This window comes from Tamandua tetradactyla, chromosome 16, assembly GCF_023851605.1.
Source record: "Tamandua tetradactyla isolate mTamTet1 chromosome 16, mTamTet1.pri, whole genome shotgun sequence".
Lineage (NCBI taxonomy): Eukaryota > Metazoa > Chordata > Mammalia > Pilosa > Myrmecophagidae > Tamandua > Tamandua tetradactyla.
In genome coordinates this window covers 790,983-814,512 of record NC_135342.1, presented here as the reverse complement: position 1 = coordinate 814,512, position 23,530 = coordinate 790,983, and the positions used below count along the sequence as shown (strand labels likewise).

Below are 23,530 nucleotides of genomic sequence, written 5' to 3'. Positions count from 1 at the left end.
TACAACACCCAGCATGCTGTGCGACGAGCGGCAGCCACGCTGAGCCAATGACGACCCCGGGGGGCCGCATCGTGTCAGAGCGTCGATGCGGGCGGGACTTACGGCGTCCTCGTTGTGGCGGTCGTTTTGGCCTTCGCGTCGCTCCATCTTAGTTCTGAGAGCGCTGGGTTCACACTGAGGGGATCGGACCGACGAATCGCGGGAGGAGCGGTGGTTCCCGCCGCACACAGGTCACCCGTGGCCGAGCCCCCACCCAGACCCGCTGCACTCACGGCCTCTGTGGCCGCGCTCCAGGTCCCGACCCAGGTGAGCCGCGTCTTCAGGCCCCCGTTCATTCTCCCCTCCCCCCGGCCGAGGTGAGCTGCGTCCTTGGGCCCCCGTTCTCTCTCCCCATCTCCCGGCCCAGGTGAGCCGCGTTCTCGGGCACCGCCCCCCTCTCCCCTCTTCCGAGCCCCGAAGGCCCGCGGAGGCGCGCCTGCTCCTGATAAGGCGGCTCGGGCCGCAGCGTCCTTGATAGCAGGGCGCCCCGGGGTGGGACCTTTATTCTCCCGGGCGCGGAGCGGAGCTCGGGGCCTGGGGGGGGGTGGGGCGCTAGGTGGAGCTGTGAGCACCTGAAGGGGCCTCTGCATCCCGACCTTTCGGGGAATCCAAGGCGCTCCTGTGTCTGTAGGGAATAGTGTTAGGAGTTGCTCCTGGAGTGGCAGACTGTGTAGTTGTGCCTTAAGTCACAGGACCTTGGGAGCTATAGAGGGTCGTGAACAGAAGAGGGCCACGTTGAGAGCTAGGCTTTAAACAGTCATGCAGAGCTTCTCAGAGAAAGGACTGGAACAGGGCTGACTGCGGTTATGCACAGATAGGCTAAATCCTTGTACCAGGTCACACAGCTGCTAACAGTCAGGGCTGAGGACTGAAACCCAGAGATAGCATCATTCCGAGGTGACCTGGCTCTAGGGCCAGGCTGGAGACAGGGAGTCCTGAGACCATGGAGTCCTGATCTGGGCTGCCTGCCCCTCATGACTTCCCTCTTCCCACAGGTTGCCGTGATTGCAGAAACACTTTTGAAACCTGCTTGGGTGAGTGGAAAGTATCCTGGAGCCTAGTCGTCCTGATGGTACCCATATGGTCTCTGGGATTGTGAAATTCAGACACACTCTACCTGCCATTCTTCCAGGCCTTCCGCCTGGGGACAGTGATTTAATTCCCAGCACAAGGTCCTAAGTCAAGGCCCGGGCTTATGTGGACTGCTTCTGTTGTTGACAAGCAAATGTAAAAGATAATCCCAGGCATGGATGTCAGCATTTTCAAGTAATTACAGGTGAGGCTGTGCTGGAAGTCATTAGGCAGGTCTCCTTTCTTTGTCATGGAAACACAAAGCAGGAGACAGAAGTCAGGCCTGGAAGGACTTCCTGAGAAATTGGGCCTCTATTTTGGAGGTGATGGGGCACTGAGGGGTTTGTAGCAGAGGAAGGAGGTGACCTGGTCCTGGTCTTATCCCATTCCTTGTGTGCACAGCCTCGAGAAGAGAGTGTACATATGAATGGGATAGTAAGAAAGTCAGGTCAGAGACTCCTGTACTGGTAAAGGTGTATGTTGATGGTGGCCAGGAGGTGATAAAAGTTGGATTCTGGATCTGTTTCGTACATAGGAGAGGCTGTCTTATTTATTTATTTATTGTTTTATTTTATGGATGCAAAAGAGAAAGATAGAAGCATGTATGACACCGATGTCTTTTTATCAACTGGCAGAATGGAAGCTTCATCAGTGGAGGAGAAGCCTGTAGTGGGAGTAGTTGTGGTTGGGGATATCAGAAGTTTTGTTTTTAGCCATGTTAAGAGTCTGAATTGTTACTAATAAGCTGGTATTTGGGAACCCTGTATTTTATGCATGATTCTTCTGTAAACTCAAAACTTTTCTAATAAAGTGTCTGAGCTGTTTCAGAGAACAATTGACTAGAGGCATTGATTGGGCACTGGCACACCAGGTCTGAAACTGGGGAGGGTTTCAGAATAGAGATGTCTCCCAAAGGTGGTAGACAGAGTATAACCTAAGGGGTGTGTGACCATGAGATGAATGAGGATGCCCAGCAGTAGCTGATGCTGTTGAGGACAGGGCTGATGCTTCGACCCCACTCTGCATTCACACTAGGCTGCTATGGTGCCCCTTGGTATGGCCTGAAAAAGTTCAGTGAGGCTAGTGGACTAGGTTAGGGACACAAGTGGTCATCCTGCAGAGTCACAGGACTTGGGATGGAGGCCACTAGGGCTGGAGTGTGGAGGAGGGCTAAGAAGAAGAGATGCAAAGTGATGTGACGGGGACAACAAATGCAGCACAAACAGGATAGGGTCGTAGGCACTTCATATCCGTACACAGTTCTGGGACGCTATGGATGAAGCAAGGAACAGATCCGGCTAGGAGGTCTCATATAGTAGGATTTAGGGCTGCTTCTGGAAATTGGGGACCACTGGAGGTCTGGGGTGGTACTGAGTCCTGTTTAAATATGTTGATGACTCTTCTGATGCCATGTGCTGAGTAAAATGGGGGTGGGCAGGGAAGCAACCATAGCTGTGGGCCTGCAGTTGTGAGAGAGGAGTAGTCCAGAGAGTGATGGGCATGTGGAGAGGGAGTCTGAACTGGTGGCTCCAAGGTTCTGGATAAAGGTGAAGGATAAGCATCCCCTTCTCTGGAAGGCTCAATCTGGGAGACCCCAGAGAAAGTGATTGAGAAAACAGGGTGTGGCCCTGCATGCCAGGCCCAGTGTTTAGATGTCATCTGTACCCACCTGCATGTTAGAGCACTGGGGTGACACAGTGATCAATGGGACAAGGAGGAAAGAGCAGGGCACCAGTGGCACCAGGGCCTGGTATCACCTCTCTGAGTTGGGGAGTGGAAGGATAAGTGAGCTGAGGATGAAAGTGTTGGGGATGGACTCGGGTCCCAGGAAAGAAACTAATCATGGAATGAACTGTCCAGTCATGGCAGGGCTATGTGACCTTTGAGGACGTGGCCATTTACTTCTCCCAGGAGGAGTGGGGGCTCCTTGAAGAGGATCAGAGATTCCTGCACTGCAACGTGATGTTGGAGAACTTTGCACTTATAGTTTTGTTGGGTAAGGCCCTCACATTCACCTGGTTTTGCAGAGCTGGGCTTTCCCTTTCCCCTTTCCTTCAGAATCAGCTCTGTGCTCCCACAGATAGAACCAAGAAACAGCTCCCTTTCCCATTGTGTTTGTTTAGAAGCTGCTAGAATGCAGTATACCAGAAATGGTAGAGCTTTTCAAAAGAATGCTTTTTTAAATTGCAAACTTACAATTCTCAGACCATGAAAGTGACCAAATTAAGGTACCAACAAGCAGTTACGTTTACTCAAGAGAAGCCAGTGAAATTCAGAGTTTCTGTCTCAGCTGGCAGGGCACATGGCTGTGTCTGCTAGCTTTTTCTCCAGACTTGTTTCATGAAGCACCCGCAGCCCTCGGGGGCAGTTTCCTCCTTCATCCTCAAAGGTCTCTGGCTCTGTGGGCTCTATTGGTTCTGGTGGCTTTAAAGCTTTTTCTCAAATGATTTTTTCTTAATAGTCTCCAGTAAGCAACCCCGCTTTGAATGGTGGAGATGTAGCTTGCTGGAAACCATCTAATTAAAAATTACCACCCACGATTGGTTGGGTCACATCTTCAATGAAACAGTAAAAAAGATCCTACCCAGCAACATTGAATAAGGATTAAAGGAGATGGCTTTTCTGGGATACCCAACAGATTCAAACTGGCACACTCACCTTAGAGTATGAGCTGTGGGTGTTAGGGCTGAGCTGTGGGTGTAGTGCCATGAGCATTGCTTTCAGTGAGCAGCCAAACACCTATTGCCCCAAAGCATGCAGATAAGGGCCCAGAAGTCAGGAGGCATGGAGCCAGCCTCGCGGGTCTTCCCTTACTTGCCCTCTCCCTGGTAGGGAAAATGTTCCTGGTTCTATGTCACCTCTGTGTCCCAGGTTCTTCCTTGTCCTCAAACTGGCATTTTCTCATGGGTGCCAGTGCCAGCAATTGCAGGCATTGTTGTGGTCACCACTGAACCAGACCATGGATCAATCTTATAAGACCCTCCCTCGAGAATTTTTTTGTACTATTATTATTTTTCCCTGTTGTGTCTTTAGTGTTGAGTTCTTCTGGGCCATTGCTGGCTGCTTACCTGCTCTGTCTTTTCCTGAGGAATGTATCATCCAGGTCCATGCAGTTGCTCAGTAGAAACACCAGCTGCTTTTCCAACTGGCCATGGCAAGAAGGTCCCAGAGACAGCCTAGCCTTGATGCTTGGCAGCTGAGGACAGGACATATGAGGACTGTATTCCCATCATACCGGGAACTTGTCTTATGTCCTTCAGTGTTTGGGTGGAGGTGCCTCATTTATTCTTTTCTTCCACATATTTGACACATTGCTCACTGGTTATTTCAACTATGACTACTAGCCCCTGACAACTGTTCTGGCCTCCATGCATCACCCATTCCTCTGCACTGTTCTCTCCGCAAGTGCTCTCTAATATTCACCCACATGTCTTGTGTCTTAAGGTGTGCATACATCCAAAAATAGTCCTTAAAATGGCTGTCCAGATCCGACTGAATTTTCCTGAGCCTGAACACAACCACCTTTCTACACAGTACATATACGTCACCAGAAACAAGCCTTCTGCAGAAGGCTTTTGGTGGAGGTGTGAGTTGGAGACCCTGCTGCTCCTCCCAATGCTGCCCCCTTGCTTGTGTTTTTTTGTCTGGTGAGGCCTCCCCCATTCTGTGTTTTGTATTGCAAATCAGTCCCTCAACCTAACCCCCCCTCCCTTGGCTGCAGAGTAATCCCTTAGGCTCATTCCTTGGCCTGTGTGACAGATTTGTCATGGGCTTCCCTTCTCCCGAAATTTAATATGTATGTCACCAGCATTTCTCAGCTTTCACAGTGTTGGCATGGAACAGAGGAAGAGGAGACAGCTTCTGTGCAGAGTGTTTCTATAGAAGGAATGTCACAGGTCAGGATTCCAAAGACTGGACTGTATGCTCAGAAGTCTCAGTCCTCTAAGCTGTGTGTCCCAGTCTCAAGGGACATTTTGCACCAGGCCAAACAGCGATCAGTATGCCCTAGAGATAAACCACACTTGGGTGGTGCATGTGTGAGAGGCTTCAGAATGAAGCCTTGAGCAGCACCAGAAGTGTTACAGTGCAGTGAAGCCCTGCTAGCACAGTGTGGACAAGTCCTGGTTGGTGAAGAGATGCAGATTCCACTCGTCAAGGAAGTCTGTTATCAGGGGGCACGTTGGCAGGGGCACCCCAGCCACCTTGGGCTTTCTGCAGCATCAGGCTACTTCCAAAGGTGAAAAGCCATCCATTGGCATCGAGTGTCAAGAAGCCTTTCATGATGGAAAAACATCATTACAAGTGGGCCGAGTGTGGAAAAGTTTACAGCCACAAACACGCATTTGTTTACCACCAAAGAGTCTGTACTGGAGAAGGGTTTTTTGAGTGTAGTAAATGTGGTAAAGACTTTAGGTGTAAGTACAGGCTTATTCAGCACCAGCAAATTCATTTTGGAGAAAGTTTATATAAGCTTGGTGAATGTGGGAAGTTCTTTAGGCAAATCTCTGGACTCCTTCAAAACCAAGGCCTTCAGAAATGTGTAAAGCCCTATGTGTGTAGTGAATCTGACAAATCCCTTAGAAGTAGATCTCCCCTCATACAACACCAGAGAGTTCACAGTGGGGAGATTCCTTACAAATGCAGTGAATGTGGGAAATCCTTTAGCCAAAGTTCCACCCTTGTTAAACACCAAAGAATTCATACTGTGGTACGGCCATATGAGTGTGGTGAATGTGGCAAATTCTTTAGTCGAGGCTGTGCATTCTTTCAACACCAGAAAGTTCACAGTAGAGGATGGCCTTATAAGTGTAGTGAATGCTACACTTATAAGTGTACATATGTGTCTTCTCATTCAGCACTGCAGAGTTCACGCTGGAGAAAAGCCTTATAAGTGCAGTGAATGTGAGAAATCCTTTACCCACAAATTCAATCTCATTCAGCATCAGAGACTTCACATTGAAAAAAGGCCTTATGAGTGTACTGAATGTGGGAAATATTTTAGATACGGATATAGTCTCGTTGAACACCAGAGAGTTCACTCTGGAGAGAGAGGCCTTATATGTGCAGTGAATGTGGGAAATCCTTCAGCCACAACTCCAACCTCAATAAACACCAGAGAGTTCACACCAGAGAAAGACCTTATGAATGTGCTGAATGTAGGAAATGTTTTGGATACCGATATGTTCTCGTTCAACACCAGAGAGTTCACACTGGACAAAGACCTTATGAGTATGGTGAATGTGGGAAATCTTTCAGCAGACACTCTGTGCTCATTCAATACCAGAGAATTCACACGAAGAAGGCCTTATGAATGCCATGAATGTGAGCAATCATTTAGGCTAAGGTGTACCCTCATTTGACACTGCAAAATTCACGTGAGAGAAAGACCCTGATGAGCAGGGAATATCCTCATTTAGTATAACAACACTAGACGTGGGCATTTGTTGGGGGAAGAAGGCGTCTTCCTGAACGGAACCACATATATCCTAACATCTGCAGGTTGACTGGTGTCTCATAAGTGCCAGGTATATGGAATGCTATAAGAAGCTGCATTATACTTTCTCGTCTCCAGTTTTAGTGACGTAAGTCATTGTATCTTTGCTTCCTCCTGGCTAGTCTACACAGTGTGCTTCAGTCAGCCCCCAACATGGTCAGGGAAATAGACTTCTGTATCCATCCTGTTTGCTGAAGGACATTATAAGTAGCAACCCTCAGTGGGCCCTCAATACCTTCTCTCTCACACATTTAGTTTAGGACCTGACCCAAATTTGGCCCACAAGATTTGATATGACGTATGTTAGCAGTGCATGGAAAAGGATGACCATTTTTTAGAAATGTTAATGTTGTCATATGATACTTGTGATGGCTTATACCCCCAATATTTGAAAATGGGGACTAAAATAGATAGTTCTACAGCCATTTCTAGCTGCATTATTCACAGTAGGTAAAAGGTGGAAACAATTCAGATGGTCCACCAACGAAGAAATAGATAGAGAAAATGTACTGAAATTCAATGTGTGTAGTGAGGACTGACCTCACCTCTGCCCCCAACTCAGGTTCCTTCACAAAACTCTCTAGAAGTATGCCTAGCTTGGACTGCTATAACTTGCAAATTTGTCCGCCCTGAAAACATCTTGTTTTGAAAAAAGCATATGCAAAAATGATTTCCTAAAACTTACCTGTAAGCATCTTTGTCCCCTGGCCATATATTACTAGTAGTTGGTAGCCACAGGTGTGGATGTATTAGAGTGAGCTTTTTACCGGTGTTGCTGTCCATTACAAGATAGCCACCGATTTCTGTAAGTAAATCCCCTAATAAATGCTTTTGGACAGATAACCCATTTAGTTCCCCTTTCTTTGGAATCACATTTGGCCCTGTTGTCAAAAAGTTTGAGACAGAGCTGAATGAGGCTTTGCCTGTTATTCACAGTTGCCAAAAAATGGAAACAGTCCAAATGCACAATAACAGATGAGTGGATCAACAAAATATGGTATATGTGTATGAAGGAATATTATGCAGCAGTAAGACGAAATGACATCCTGAAGCACATAACAAGATTGATGAGCCGTGAGGACATAGTACTGAGTGAAAGAAGCCAGACACAAAAGGATAGATACTGTGTGACTCCACTTTCATGACCATGGTAAAGGTAAAGTCAGAGGCTTATGATACAGAATATAGGGACTTCACAATACATAGAAGTTAGAGATGGGTGAATGGTTAGCTTGTAAGGGTGAACTGAAATGTAAAGGAATAGAAGTGAAGGCATTTCTTTAGTGGGTCTATAATATTACCATGCTGAACGTGAGAACAACTGAAAGGAGTTGTAGAGACCTATCTGTCTCACTGATTAAAACTAGAAATATAAATTAGTTTTGAAAGAATGGCATCAAAAGTATGATTCATGTACAGAGTGTTTAAGTCCAGAGTACAAGGGAAAAACAGCTGTTACATGCTATGGGCTATGTTTAACAGAAAGCAACAGCAGTGGTAAATAATGAGGGGGTAGGGACAAGACTTAGGGGGAGGTTTAGATTTCCTTTTTGGTGAGGGTGTGTTTATTGGTTCTCTTTCTCTTGGTAACAGTGAAATTATCTAAAATTGAAAGTGTTAATGGACTGTGGACTTCGGGCATTATACATGATGCCCAGTGAATGCAGGTGGCTCGATGCGCTGACTGAGAAATAGATTGGCAAATGATGGTGTGTAACATATGATCAAATATTGTTCTGCTGCAAAAAAGAATGAAGTCGTGAGGCATGCGATAATGTGAATGAACCTGTGGGGCCTTTAATGGGGCAACAGTAGAAGCAAAGGAGCAAATAATGTATAATCTCATTTAGAAAATATGAGAAAAGTGGGGCATAAAGTCTAAGCTCTCATACCAGACATATTAATCCAGAGTGGCAATTATTTCTGGATTTTGAGCGCCTGTTTTATATATGTATGACCTGGTATTTAGAGATAAGAATGAAGCCAAATCAGGTCAGGATTAAGGTAATTTAGAACACAGGTAAGAAAGACATTGTCTCTATTTTAGATACACACCTACTCTTTAAGACCAAGGGAAGAAAGGTTTGTTTTGTCTGGAACCTAGATTTTCTGTAGTACATGGTCTGACTCAGCCTGTCTGGATAGCTCATTGGAATGGTTGTTGCACAGGGAGCCCACAATAAAGATGAGGGACTTTAATCTTGTGTGGCTTGATGTGATGCCTGGATACATCCTAGAATATGTTAAGCAGAAAACCAGGGAGTACTGGCAAAGTCCCTTGAGGGATGGGAGGGAAAATATGCAACTAAACTTTGCCATCAGGGAATCCCCTGAAACTGTGTCAAACATTGGGGACACCCAAATAAATAGGTCAAGCCCTTGATCTTGAGGATTACTCTTATAAAGCTACTGTAGGTAGTGGAGAAGCTTAGCCTACCTATAGGTATGCCTAAGTGTTGTTTCCTATGAAACGGAGCTCGAACGATATTAAGGAATGATGAGAAAGAAAGAAAGATAGGATTGGGGGTCTGAAGCTCAGCAATAACAGACAACAGACAAGTTTATTCTTAACTAGCTCCTGCTTATATACTGCAGGGTTTACGTGACTAAAAGCATGCATACATTTCATGATAAAACAGAGTGCCTGCTTTTCAGTATATTACTTCCTCCATACAAGAGATAGCTAACAAGACATTGGGGTTTAAGAAAAAACAAACATTCTCTTCCTCTCAGACTGTCCTCCAATTGAGCAGATAGGAGTCTCCACAGTTCACTGCTGACACCACTCTCAAGCCAGTTGCTTCCAATAAATTCCGCAGGTTTTCCATTAACCCTGGCTCCTACACCTAAGAGTGACTTCTGGAGGATCTCTTGTTGCTCAGATGTGGCCTCACTCTAAGCTGAACTCTGAAAGTGAAATCATTATCTTCCTGCCATGTGGGACATGACATCTAGGGGTGAAAGTGTCACTGGCAGCTTGGGAGATGACTCCCAGTGAGTCTGACTCTGGCACCGTGGGGTCAACAATTCCATCCTGATCAAAAAGGGGGGGGGGGGGGAAGAAGTGTAACAAAGTATCAGGGTCTGAGATGGGTCAAATATTGTTGAGAGACTACTCTGGAGGTCACTCTTATGGAAGTTTCAGTTATACATTACTACTTATCAGGACTTGCCAAACCTGAAAGGAAACCATTACAGCCAATCGTAAAGAACCTAGGGCAATAGATAAGACTCCACAAAGGTTCCGTGCACTAGGGTAACTTTCCAGAAACCTACAACCTCCAAATGGGTCCCTGGACCAGATATTGTCCTGAAACCTAGAGGGCCCAGCCTCTCCAGCACATTAGCTTGTTCTGTTTCCCCAACCCATATTACTGACAGCCCCTTCAACATGAAAAAGTTAGAATGGCTATAGCCCAAATACCTCTAAAGAGTAGGATAGAAAGATCAAAGGTGATGGTGGAGATGTACCGAGAATGTATAGTGTATTGGCTCAGGTTCTCTAGAGAAACAATCATCAGGAGAGATCTATAAATATAAAATTAATGAAAGTATCTCACTTAACCCTGGGGATGTAGAGTCCAAGGTCTGTATGGTAGGGCATGAGCTGGCAGCTCCAATGAAGTCCCTCAACAAACTCTCAGGAAGGGCTGGCTGGACAACCGTGGGGATGTCAGTCCAAGATCTGTAGGGCAGGCTGTCAGTTGGCAGCTCCAATGAAGTTCCTCAACAAAGTCTCAGGAGAGACTGGCCGGCTGAAGCAGGAAGAGTGATTGTCTCTTCTGAATCCTCCTTAAAAGCCTTCCAGTGATTAGCTTAAGCATCACTCATTGCAGAAGATGCTCCCCTTAGCTGAAATGCATCAACTGTGGATGCAGCTAACATGGTCGTGATTTAAGTCCATGAAATGTCCTCATAGCATCAGGCCAGCGCTTACTTGACCAGACAACCAGGCACCACCACTTGACCAAGCTGACACATGAATCAACCATGACAGGATTTAACAAGTTAATAGGATTGCTGAATCATTAAATTGATATTTATTATTATTATTATTATTATTTTTTTAACATGGCAGGCACCAGGAAACGAACCCGGGTCCTCTGGCATCGCAGGCAAGCATTCCTGCCTGCTGAGCCACCGTGGACCGCCCTGATATTTCTTTTAAACTCCAGTATTTTAGAGCAGCTACAAGTAAAAGTCTAAAATTGTGAAATTGTAACCCATACCAAACTCTGAAGTCTATTCTATAACTAATGGTTGTGCTGTGTTAACGTTTATTTGCTTTTTCATATATATTTCATTTTTCATGAAAAAGAAAACATGTCAATTGTGATGATAAAAAAATATTTAATTCAATTGTGATGATAAAGAAATATTTAATTCTTCTAGTCTCCTGTATTTGGGAGCAGCTAGGAGGAAAAATCTGAGCTGATGGTATGGTAGCCCATAACAGTCTCTGGGATCTGTTCTGTAACTACTTGTTGAAGAGTGCTTTGAAAACTATTGATTTATTTCTTATTTTGCTTTGTATATATGTTATATTATACACTAAAAATAGTAAAAAAACAAAACAAAACAAAAAAACCAGTTTTTCAAGAAAGTCAATAAAATCGATGGACTACTAGCAAGGCTGGCAAAGGAAAAAAGAGAGATGATGCTAATAAACAAAATTAGAGAATGGGTCATTACCACAAACCCTGAAGAAATTTTTAAAAAGTAATAAGAGAAAACTATGAACAACTATATGCCAAGAAACTAGACAACTTAGATAAAATGGACAAATTCCTGGCAACAACAAATAAGCTACACTGACTCAAGAGGAAATAGAAGATCTCAACAAACCAATCACAAGTAAAGAGGTTCAAGTAGTTATCAAAATCTTCCTGCAAAGAAAAGCCCAGGGCCAGGTGTCTTCACAGAGGAATTTTATCAAACATTCCAAAAAGATCTAATGGCAATCCTGCTCAAACTTTTCAAAAAAATTGAAAAGGAACACTACCTAACTCATTTTATGTGGCAAACGTTTTAATACCAAAACTGAATAAAGATGCTACAAGAAAGAGAAACTACAGGGCAATTTCCCTAGTGAACATAGATGCAAAAATTCTCAACAGAATACTAACGAATTGAATCCAACAACACATTAAAAGAATTATACACCACGGCCAAGTGGGGTTTGTACCAAGAATGCAAGAATGATCCAACACAAGAAAATCAGTTCGTGAAATTCAGCACATTAACCAATCAAAAGGGGGAAAAATCATATCATAATAAACAGCATTTGACAAAATTCTACATACTTTTCTGATAAAAACACTTTGAAAGGTAGGAGTCAAAGGTGCTTTAAGTCTGCCAAAGCTGCCAGAATGCAACGCACCAGAGATGGATTGGCTTTTAATAAAAGGGGATTTATTTAGTTAAAAACGCATAGTTCTTCAGAGGAAAGGCAGCTAACTTCCTTCTAAGGTTCTCTTTTACACGGGAAGGCCTGATTTCTGCTGGCCTTCTCTCCCAGCTTCTGGGTTCCCACAGCTTTCTCTGGGGTGATTCCTTTCTACATCTTAAAAGGTCTGGGCTGAATGGAGAGTGCTTAGATGAGTTGCTGAGCTGCTTGTGCTGTGTTGCATTGAACCCTCTCATTTAAGCATCCAGCCAATTAAATCAAACATCATTCATTGCAGCAGGCACTCCCTCTAGCCAACTGCAGATGTAATCAACAGATGAGTTTCACATGCCATTGACTCATGTCCATAGCAACTCGTGTCCATGGCATGTTCACCTGGCCAAGTTGACATCTCAACCTAACTACCACACATATCCACCCCTTGTCAACCTGGGAACTGTATACATCACCTTAAAGGATATTAAAGTGGCAAAAATTCTCTTCTGGCTCTGAACCTATGAATCTCAAAATATCTGATGCCAATATGCAAAGGATGGACAGTAATAGAATACATGTTTTTATTTCCATAGGGAGAAATTGGAAGGAACACAGGGGTCACAAAACTCAAAAGCAGTTCTGAAAACCTGCAGGGCAAACTCCATTGGATTTCAGTGTCTGAAAGTCATTTATCCTTCGGCTTTAGAAAGTGGCCCTTTCCAAGGGCCTATGCAGTGGCCCACTTCTCTCCGAATACAACCTTGGGGGACATTGGAAAGACCACCTTTTCTTCTTGGCTCCACCCTCTCCAGGCATAGGGCCACACCTGGGCTCTCTGCCATCTCCAGGGCATACACTCAACCCCTCCATGTGGTGGCAGTCAGAATTTTCTCAATCCTCAAGGAGTGCTGTACCTTCTCCAAGGCCTGAGACAGCACGACTCTTCAAGGTCGTGCAAGAAGGTGGAAGGCCCATCCTCTGCCTTCGGGGCAAACACACCCTCTCCACATATATGTGTGGGTCCACTCTTCCGGCTGAGGTTTCTTGGCCTCAGACCCAAACTTCCATGACTCTCAACTTACAAACTCCTTTTCTGTCCTTTTTCTGTCATACATCCTTTTTCTGTCCCCTTTTGTCCAAACTGGCCGTGGTTCCATTTATGCCAACAAGCTCTTAAAGCACTCCAGTCCTTCTCATCATGCTCCTCACAGTTCCTCCAAAATCTTCCCCTTATCCATCCAAAATACTGTTCCAACATGTCTGGTGTTTTGCAAACTGCCACAGCACCCTGCTTCTCTGGTACCAAATCTGTTTTAGTCTGCCAAAACTGCCAGAATGCAACACACCAAAGATGGATTGGCTTTTAATAAAGGGGGATTTATTTAGTTAAGAACATATAGTTCTGGTGCATTTCCTAATAAAACTTATGTAGACAGTTTAATTGAACACCGTAATTACATGGAACCCTAAGTAGGGCATGAGATTTTTTAGGTTTTTTCCAGAGTGATGCCCTTATAAATTTCAGAATGATTTGAACAGTGAATAAAAAAGTATTTGCAGAGTCCCCTTGGGGGAATGGTGAGAAACAGGAAAAATTCAGCTTCTCCATGTGGAGAATTCCTGATACTCTCAAAAGCAGCGGGGACAACTAAAGCAATAGGCCTAGCCCTCAATATTGGGGTTTGTTCATATGAAACTTATCCCTGCAAAGGATAGGCTAAGCCTACTTAAAAATAGGCCTAAGTCACCTCGAGAGAACCTCTTTAGTTGCACAGATGTGGCCTCTCTCTCAGCCAACACAAGTAAACTCACTGCCCTCCCCCTCTCTACGTGGGACATGACTCCCAGGGGTGTAAACTTTCCTGGCAACATGGGACAGAAATCCTAGAATGAGCTGGGACTCAACATCAAGGGATTGAGAAAACCTTCTTGACCAAGGGGGAAGAGAGAAATGAGACAAAATGAAGTGCCAATGGCTGAGAGATTCCAAACAGAGCTGAAAAGTTAGCCTGGAGGTTATTCTTAAGCATTGTGTAGATATCACCTTTTTATTTAAGGTATATTAGAGAAGCTGGAGGGAAGTGCCTGAAAATGTAGAGCTGTGTTCCAGTAGCCATGTTTCTTGAAGATGATTGTATAATGATATAGCTGTTGCAATATGACTGTGCGGTTGTGAAAACCTTGTGTCTGATGCTCCTTTTATCTACCTTATGGACAGTTGAGTTAAACAAATGGATTAAAAATAAATAAATAATAGGGGGAACAAATAAATTTAGGAGATTGAAATGCTGGTGATCAATGAAAGGGAGGAGTAAGGGGTATGATATGTATGAATTTTTTCCTTTTCCCTTTTTATTTTTCTTAATTGATGCAAATAGTCTAAGAAATGATCATGATGATGAATATACAACTATGTGATGATATTGTGAGTTATTGATTATATACCCAGAATGGAATGATCATATGGTAAGAATGTTTGTGTTTGTTTGTCATGTTGAAAAAAATTTAAAAAAAACGTTTAGTTCTTCAGAGGAAAGACAGCTAATGTTCTTCTGAGGTTCTGTCTTAACACAGGAAGCCACAGGGCAATCTCTGCTTGCCTTCTCTCCCGGCTTCTGGGTTCCCACAGCTTTCTCTGGGGTGATTCCTTCCTACATATCCAGAGGTCTGGGCTGAACTGTGGGTGCTGAGATGAGACATGCTGAGCTGCTTGTGCTGTGCTGTGTTGAGCTCTGTCATTTAAGCATCCAGCCAATTAAATCAAACATCATTTATTGCAGCAGGCACTTCCCCTAGCCTACCGCAGATGTGATCAGCAACAGATGAACTTCACATGCCATTGGCTCATGTCCACAACAATAGAACTAGGCACATTCACCTCACCAAGTTGACACCTGAACCTAATTACCACAGAAGGTAACTTCCTCAACATCATGCAAGGCACATATGAAAAACCCATGGCCGGCATCGTACTCAATGATGAGAGGCTGAAAGCTTTCCCCCTAAGATCAGGAGTGAGATACAGATGTCCTCTGTCACCACTGTTATTCAACATTGTACTAGAAGCTCTATGAGAGCAGTCAGGCAAGAAATAGAAATAAAAGACATCCAATTGGAAAGGAAGAAGTAGAACTTTCATTATCTGCAGATGACGTGATTCTGTACTTGGGAAATCCTGAGACATCTACCACAAAGTTATTTGAGCTAATAAACAAGTTCAGCAAAGTGGCAGGTTATAGAATGAATGTGCAAAAATCAGTAATGTTTTATACATGAACAATGATGTAACCAAGGAGTCAATTAAGGAAAAAATTCCATTCAAAAAAGCAAATAAAAGAATCGGGTATCTAGGAATAAACTTAAATAGGAATGTAAAGGACTGGTACATGGAGAACTGCATAACATTGTTAAAAGAAATCAAAGATCTAAATAGGTGGAAAGACATTCCCTGCTCATGGATAGGAAGGTTAAATGCAATTGTCAGTTCTACCCAAATTGATCTACAGGTTCAATGCAGTACCAATTTGAAGACCTACCTACTTTGAAGACATGGACATGTTAGTTACCAAATTCATCTGGAAGGGAAAGAGACCCCGAATAGCTAAAAGCATCCTAAAAAAGAATGAAGTGGGAAGACTTCTGGTAAGATGACCAAATAGAGTAGTTCGAGATTAGCCCTGCTCCATGGAAAAAGTGAGAAAAGGGACAGGAAGGTGACTGATGTGGCAATTTGGGAGTGGCTGACCTGGGAAAGCCTTCTGTGCCCCATAGAGCAGGCCTAGTTGCAGAGGTTGAGGTACTGAGAGGTAGAAAACTGGAGCCTGGTGCATAGGTGGGGAGCCTGCATGAGTGCACAGGGACTAGGAAGTAAGCCAGGCCGTGTTCCTTGGGCATACTACCCTCACCAGCGCAGCCCCAGGACCAGCGATTTACTCCATACCCCATGCACCTGAACCCCATCACCCACTCCCATTCCTCATGCTCCAAGCACCCCCTCCCCACCAGCACCCAGTGCACATACCTGCCCCCCACCCCCACCCCAATGAAGCCCAACCCACCTCTCCTGTACCCCTCCTGAGCACTAGCCCCCACTCCCTGTTCCCTGCAGGCTGTTGCCAGTGCTTAAAAGCTGTGGGCACTAACTTCCATACCCAGGCTACCCCTGCCCCCCTACCCATAGTGTCGCACAGCCTCAACACCCCCCTCCCCTGCCCCAAGCTCTATGAATCAGCTCATGGCACTCCTGGGCCCACCCGTGTTCACAGGCCCCCAGTCATGTCATTCAGCTCTGGGAACCGCACATTACAGCAGTCCTAGAACCACTCAAGTGCGTGGCCCTCAGCCACGTTTCCCATCTCTGAGAAAGTGCTGACCTGGGCAGCCAGGTCACATATGTCCCCAATACATGAAGGCATAATGCCGATCTGCTGCCACAGCTCTACATATGTGCACAAAGGGCCCCGTGTCTTAGGCCAGCACACACCAGGTATACGCCCTCCAGAGCAGTGCACCCTCACAGCTACATCCTCCCTGGCCACTGGGAGCCATGTTCACAAACATCAGTGTAATATCCCAACCTGTGCCCATACCTGCCCTGAAACAAATCACCTCACTGAATGCCTACCCTGTATCATGCTCCCTGCTGTACAACCATCCCACAAACACATGGCCTTAGACTACTGAAAGAAATCAACTCCCAAAATCAATCAATCAAGATATCTATATGCCATGAAGACAGCAGAAGATTACTAAGCACAATGCAGACAGATATAGCTCTGACTAATGACCAAATGAAAACACCAGAGAAGACACATATGTTGGAACAATTAATCAAAGATGTTCATACAACTCTACTTAATAAAATAAGTGGGATACCAAATAACATAAAGGAGAGCAAGAAGACAGTAGAAGAGCATAGAGGAATTTGAAAGAATAAATAGAAAAATAGCACATATCACAGAGATAATGACTCTGTTAACCAAATAAAAAGCATATTAGAGACACACAACACCGGATTTGAAGAGACAGAAGAAAGAACAGTGATATAGAGAAAGAATAAGAATAAGAGATACAGAATAACAGACTTTGAAGAAGCAAAAGAACAAATGGCAAAAATGATGACAATATTGAATTGGATCTCAGGGAAATGATAGTCAAAACAAAGCATGCAAATATAAGAATCATTGGTGTCCCAGAAGGAATAGAAAGGAGTAAAGGGCTAGGAAGAATAGTTGAGGATATAATGGGAGAAAACTTCCGAATTCTCATAAAGGACATAATTATACAAGTCAAAAAAGCCCAACAAACTCCAAACAGAATAAATTCAAATAGGCCTTCTCTAAGCCCCATACTAATCAGTCTGTCAAATGTTGAAGAGAAGCAGAAAATCCTGAAAGCAGCAAGAGAAAAACAATCTACTACATATAAGGGAAACCAAATAAGACTGAGTTCAGACTACTCAACTAGCACCCTGGAGGCAAGAAGGCAGTGGTATGATATATTCAAGATCCTGAAAGAAAAAGACTTTCAACCAAGAATTCTGTACCCACCCAAATTGTCCTTCAAAACTGAGGGAGAGATTAAAGTTTTCACAGACAAAGCAGTCCTGAAAGAATTTATCAACAAGAGACTGGCCCTACAAGAAATACTAAAAAGAGTTCTGCGGGCTGAAAAAAAAAAAGATACGAGAGGGAGGTCTGGAGGAGGGCACAGAATTGAAGAGTACCACTAAGGGTAATTTAAAGAATACAAAGAGAAAGAGGGAAAAGAATATATAGATATGATAAATAGAATAAAAAAGATAAGATGGTGGATTCAAGAAATGCCTTTTCAGTAATAACTTTGAATGTTAACAGATATAAATTTACCAATTAAAAGATACAGATTGGCAGAATGGATTAAGAAACATAATCCAGCTATATGCTCCTTACAAGAGACGCATTGTAGACACAATGATACAAATAGATTGAAAGTGAAAGGATGAAAACGATTTTCCATGCAAGTTGTAACCAAAAGAAAGCAGGAGTAGCTATACTAATATTGGACAAAATAGACTTTAAATGTAAAGACATCATAAGAGACAAAGAAGTACATTATATACTAATTAAAGGATCAATTCACCAAGAAGATATAACAATAATAAATGCTTATGCTCCCAATCAAGGAGCTACAAAATACATGAGACAGACATTGGCAAAACTGAAGGTCTGCAAAATCAGATCTATATATTCTTTTCCCTCTTTCTCTTTGTATTCTTTAAATTACCCTTAGTGGTACTCTTCAATTCTGTATTTGAAAAATACATAAAATGAAGGGAGTGATAGATGTTTCAACAATCATAGTAGGAGACTTCAAAACACCTATCTATAGATAGAACCAGCCAGTAGATCAACAAGGAAATAGAGAAGTTAAATAACTTGATAAATGAGTTAGACCTAACAGACATATATCGGTCATTGCACAAGAATTTATATTCTTCTCAAGTGCTCATGGAACATTCTCCAGGATAGATCATATGCTGGGGTGCAAATGGGTCTTTATAAATTTAAAAACATTGAAATTATTTAAAGTAACTTTCTCTGATCACAGTGGGATGAAGCTGGATCTCAGTAAACACCAAAGAATGAGAACATTTACAAATGTATGGAGATTAAATAACACTCTTCAATAACCAATGGGTCAAAGAACAAATTGTTAGAGAAATCAGTTGCTATTTGGAGGTGAATGAAAATGAGGATACAACTTATCAGAACTTATGGGATGCGGTAAAGGCTGTTTTGAGGGGAAATTTATTGCCCTAAATGCCTAAATTAAAAAATAAGAAAGAGCAAAAATCGAGGACTTAACAGCACACCTGAAGGAACTTGAGAAAGAACAGCAAGCTAACCCCAAAGCAAATAGAAGAAGAGAAATAACAAAAATTAAGGCAGAGATAAATGAATGGGATAACAAAAGAGCAATAGAAAGAATAAAAAACACCCAAAGTTGTTTCTTTGAGAAAATCAGTAAAATTGATGGGCCACTGGCAAGACTGACAAAGAAAAAAAGAGAGAGGGGATGCAAATAAAATCAGAAGTGAGAAGGGGTGCGTTTCCACAGACCCTGAATAAATGAAAGAAATCATAAGAGGATACTACGAACAACTATGCCAACGAACTAGACAACTTAGATGAAATAGACAAATTCCTGGAGATGCAGAAACAAGCTACACTGACTCAGGAAGAAACAGAAAATCTCAACAAACCAGTCACAAGTAAAGAGATTCAATCAGTCATCAAAAATCTTCCTCAAAAGAAAAGTCCAGGCCCAGATGGCTTCACAGAGGAGTTTTATCAAACATTCCAAAAAGGTCTAACACCAATCCTGTGCAAACTTTTCCCAAAAAGTTGAGGAAAAAGGAACTCTACCTAACTTATTTTATGAAGCTAATATCATTTTAATACCAAAACCAGGTATAGATGCTTTAAGAAAGGAAAACTACAGGCAATCTCCCTAATGAACATAGATGCAAAAATTCTCAATAAAATATTGGTAAATCGAATCCACCAACACATTAAAAGAATTTTACATCATGACCAAGTGGGGTTTATACCAGGAATGCAAGGATGTTTCAACGCAAGAAAATCAATTAATGTAATACTGCATATTAGAAAATCAAAAGGGAAAATCCACATGATCATCTCAATTGATGCTGAAAAAGCATTTGACAAATTCAGTATCCTTTTCTGATAAAAAAGAGAAGTGCTTCAGAAGATAGGAATCAAAGATCTCAATATGATAAAGGGAATACATGAAAAACCAATGGCCAGCATCTTACTCAATGGAGAGAGACTGAAAGCTTTACACATAAGATCAGGTACAAGACAAGGATGCCTACTATCACCACTATTATCCAACATTGTGCTAGAAGTTCTAGTAAGAGCAATCAAACAGGACAAAGAAATAAAAGGCACCCAAATTGGAAAGGAAGAAGTAAAACTCATTATTTGCAGATGATATAGTACTATACTTGGAAGATCCTGAGAAATCTACAGCAAAGTTACTTGACCTAAAAAATTGAGCAAGGTGGCAGGATATGAAATTAATGTGCAGAAATCAATAACGTTTGTATACACAAGCAATCACCTGGCTGAGGAGTCAGTTAAGGAAAAAATTTCATTCAAAATAGCAACTGAAAGAATCAAATGCTTAGGAATGAACTTAACTAGGGATGTAAAGGATCTATACACAGAAAACTACATAACATTGCTAAAAGAAATCAAAGGAGAGCTAAATAGGTGGAAAGACATTCCCTGCTTATGGATAGGAAAGCTAAATATAGATAAGATGTCAATTCTCCCCAAATTGTTCTACAGATTCAACACTGTACCAATCAAAATTCCAACAACCTACTTTGCAGATTTGGAAAAGCTAATTAGCAAATTCATCTGGAAGAGAAAGAGATCCCGAATAGCTAAAAGCATCCTATAAAATAAGAATGAAATGGGAGGATTAACACTCCCTGACTTTAAAACCTATTATAAAGCTACAGTGGTCAAAACAGCATGGTACTGGCACAAAGATAGAAGCATTGACCAATGGAATCAAATTGAGAGTGCAGAAATAGACCACCAAGTCTATCGTCAACTGATTTTGACAAGGCCCTGAAATTTCTGAACTGGTGCAAATTAGTCTTTTCAATAATTAGGCATGGAAGAACTGGATATCAATAGCCAAGAGAATGAAAGAGGACCACATCTTACATCCTACATAAAAATTAACTCAAAGTGGGTCAAACACCTAAATATAAGAATTAGCACCATAAAGCTTCTAGAAGAAAATGTAGGGAAATATCTTCAAGACTTAGCAATAGGAGATAGTTTCCTAAACTTTACACCCAAAGTACAAGCAACAAAGGAAAAAACTAGATAAATGGGAACTCCTTAAAATCAAATGCTTCTGCACCTCAAAAGACTTAGTCAAAAAAGTGAAGAGGCAGCCAACTCAATGGGAGAAAATATTTGGAAATCACATAGACAAAGGTTTAATTTCCTGTATATACAAAGAAATCATACAACTCAACAACAAAAGAACGAACAACCCAATAATAAAATGGGCTAAAGATATGAATGGGCATTTTTCTGAAGAGCAAATACAAAGGGCTCAAAAAGCACATGAAGAAATGCTCATTTTCATTGATTAGAAGGAAAATGCAGATCAAGACTACAATGAGATACCCCCTCACACCTTTAAGAATGGCTGCTATTAAACAAACAAGAAACTATAAATGTTGGAGAGGATGAGAACAAAGAACAAAGAAACTGGGACACTTAGACATCACTGGTGGGAATGCATAATGGTGCAGCCACTAGGAAAGACAGTTTCGTGGTTCCTGAGGAAACAAAATGTCAAGTTGCCCTATAACCCAGCAATACCGCTACTCGGTATATACCAAGAAGAGCTAAAAGCAATGACACAAACAGACATTTGCACATCAATGTTCATTGCGGCACTATTTACAATCGCCAAAAGATGGAAACAATGCAAGTGCCCATCAACAGACAAGTGAATTAACAAATATGGTATATTCATAATGATGGAATATCATGTAGCAGTAAGATGAAATGATGTCCTGAAGCACATGACAAGATGGATGGGCCTTGAGGACATAATGCTGAGTGAAACAAGCCAGATACAAATGGATAGCTACTATTTGACTCCACTTTATGACCATGGCTGTCCTCCTTTTTCTATCCCCATGTAGACTAGTTGATAATTTTGCTTATATTCCCAGACGTATTGTCATTTAATGTACACCCTCTTCAGAATGCATTCCTAAAATGTAAGGGCTCCTTCATAACTTGAATAAGTATATCATAAATTTTATATATATATATATATATATTTATTTATTTTTTTTTTTTTTTTTCTGCACAGGAAGGCACCAGGAATTGAACCCAGGTCTCCAGCATGGCAGGTGAGAACTCTGCCACTGAGCCACCATGACCCACCCAATAAATAATATTTTAATATGATGTTTTGAGTGCTGAATTGTATCAGTTTTCTCAGAAATGTGTTCATGCTTTTAGGCGGAGTGAACACATCAGAATCCAAAATGTTATCTTGCGGCTTTTGTTGGTGTGTCTTGTAATCTGTTAACCCATAAGCACTGCTCTCTTTATTCTTATTTTCTTGTTGAAGTTGCTAAGCCATTTGTTCAGTATCGTTTTCCACATTCTATATTTGGCATATTGCATCTCTCCAATGCTGTTTAACTGCTCCCCAATCCCCCATATTTTTCTGCGTGTCATAGTGACATTTCGACCTGGCCTTGAGTGTGTCCTTCACCACCCTTGGCTTCCCTTTTCTCAGGTATTAAATGAGAATATTAACTATTCTCTCCAGAGTGAGGGGACTAGGAGAGGGCCACATGTGGTGTGTGACCTCAGTGCCCATGGCACCTCCTTGGCGACTGTCCTGTAAGGTGTGTGGTCACAACTGGCCCTAGAAACATTCAGGGTGGTTGAGAAGGATTCCACAGTAATGGTTTGTAGACTGCTTGATGTCCTTGTCACTGCATCCCCTGTGGTGAGGGAGGAGTGGGCAGTGACCATGCAGCCTGGACCTCAGTCCCCTGGGCTCCAACCCTTGTGCTGCGCTTGAGCCTGCGGCCTCCTGGGGTGACCAGCTAGAACTCCCTGAGCCAAAGGTCGCCGAATGCAACAAGGGGGTGAGGATGGGTTTACTGCCTGGGTTGTGGGAGGATGGATCAAACAGCAAACACGTGGACCTGACACATGTCAGTCTCCACTGTGTCTGCTTTGTAAACATTTCCTCTTTAATTTCCATGACAATCTGGTGACATTGGAACTGTTACTGTGCTGATGAGACGCTGGTCTAGACAGCTGAGGTGCTTCCCCAGTCACCCAGCAAGTGTCCACTCAGAGGCTGGATTCCAACCCGGGGCTCTGGCCCCAGCCGGTTGGGGACACTTAGTTCTGTAACGCAATATAACAGGCCTCAGCAAGGAACAGAGCACAGTGAGGAAGTGGAGGGCCAGCTCTCCTGCTGTCACTTGCCCTCGTTCCTCTGTCATCCAAAGCAGGTACTGTCTTCCCCTCACTGCCCAAGTGGTATTGTCTTTGCCTTGCACCTCCCCTTAATGGTGGTGCCTGCCTAGGGTTTCCATCTCAGGTGCAGTCACATGTCCTCCAAAGGCAGCGTTGGCTCACCACCCCACCCAAGCCTAGCACAGAGCCACCACCAGGAGTGTCTAGGTGGCTGAGCCCTGTGTCTCTCTGTCTTTACTAGGGACATAGCAAAGGGCCCTAATCCCACCGTACAACCTGAAGGCCAGAGTGGCTCCTGGTATTTCACTTTCCGGGAGTTAATACCTTCCAGGATGTGACCGTGACCATCACCCTGAGGAGTGGGTACAGCTGGACCTGGCCCAACATGTGCACTTGCACAGGTGATGCTGGTGAGTCGGGCCCTGATCTTATGGGTAAGGCCTCAGCTCTCACCTTTAGGGAGATCACCTCCTCCTCCTTGATGCCTGGTGGCTC

At 43.1% G+C, this 23,530-nt stretch overlaps 1 long non-coding RNA gene and 1 pseudogene across 1 annotated transcript; both read left to right on the top strand.

The window, feature by feature from the left end:
• The first annotated feature begins 186 nt into the window (after positions 1-186).
• Positions 187-23,458, top strand: LOC143658517 (uncharacterized). Its single transcript, XR_013163237.1, has 4 exons — positions 187-306; positions 1,035-1,315; positions 2,971-3,106; positions 21,903-23,458. It is a non-coding gene; the product is annotated as an uncharacterized LOC143658517 (long non-coding RNA).
• LOC143658505 (uncharacterized) lies at positions 3,256-9,609 on the top strand (annotated as a pseudogene).
• Positions 23,459-23,530: the final 72 nt, after the last annotated feature.